The following is a 978-nucleotide window of genomic DNA, read 5'->3' on the forward strand; positions in this document are numbered from 1 at the left end:
TTGTTGTACTGATGGCAGGATTCCTCCCTGTCTGAGTGTAACTGTACGTGATAGGGCGGAAAATACCTGGCCTGCAAAGGTCTTTGCTGTGCCCACAGTGATTTTGGGATGTCAGCTAATAAGAGTAGGCTTTCGTTGGAGGAGACGGTGCATGGGCTTTGTTTTGTAAAAGTAGATGTAGTAATGCGGGAACACAGCACACACAAAACTCGCCCTATCCAATCAGTGTCAGCTCTATTAAAGGGTCTGTGTCTTGCCTAAAGGGTGTGAAATGTATTGTTGGTTGTACAATATGCCCTATCATGGTTGTGAGATCTTTGGGGAGCCACGTGTTCTTAATTATAAAGGAATTGTGCGGGACTGCCGTTGGGTCTTTGCAGGCCAGCCTGCTCTGCGCTGAGTTGCACGTCTGCTGCAACACTCTGTGGTCTGGCAAAGTATCTGACAGTGTTGGAAAGTGGGGAGGTGAGCTCGAGATGCGAGTCCATGAGTGGAGGATATGTGGGTAGGATCTGGCGGGCACAACCAGGGGCATGAGCAATATACTAATCTCAAAATTAACAGCAGGGCTATTCCAGACTACTGTTTCAAATATCCTGGAGCCTTAGTGCACGGCCACATTCCAGAAAGTGCTGAAAAGGGAGAAAGAAAGAACACAATAAGAATGGGCAATAAAAAGCGAATTTCAGCAATTAGATTCTCGATTAGATTTCCTTTCCATTCCGCCGTGTCCAGGACAGAAAGGAAGGAAATGGGAGAAATTTCTGTTCAAATAACGGCGGATAGAGTCACGGTAGGACTATTTTTCCGAAAAAGCAATGAAATAACAGTCTCTCCTCGGGTTCAGTGAAAACTCAACTTGCCTGAAAAAAAAAACAGCGGCAGTATAGTTGCTTGTGATTTTAGATGTGGGAGGCAAACACGACCATGACAGCACAGAAACTGACCCCTTTGAGAGAGACTGCACTCTCCCACACC

This window comes from Chiloscyllium plagiosum, unplaced genomic scaffold (assembly GCF_037043375.1).
Source record: "Chiloscyllium plagiosum isolate Xiang-an unplaced genomic scaffold, Cpla_swu_hap1 HiC_scaffold_166, whole genome shotgun sequence".
Lineage (NCBI taxonomy): Eukaryota > Metazoa > Chordata > Chondrichthyes > Orectolobiformes > Hemiscylliidae > Chiloscyllium > Chiloscyllium plagiosum.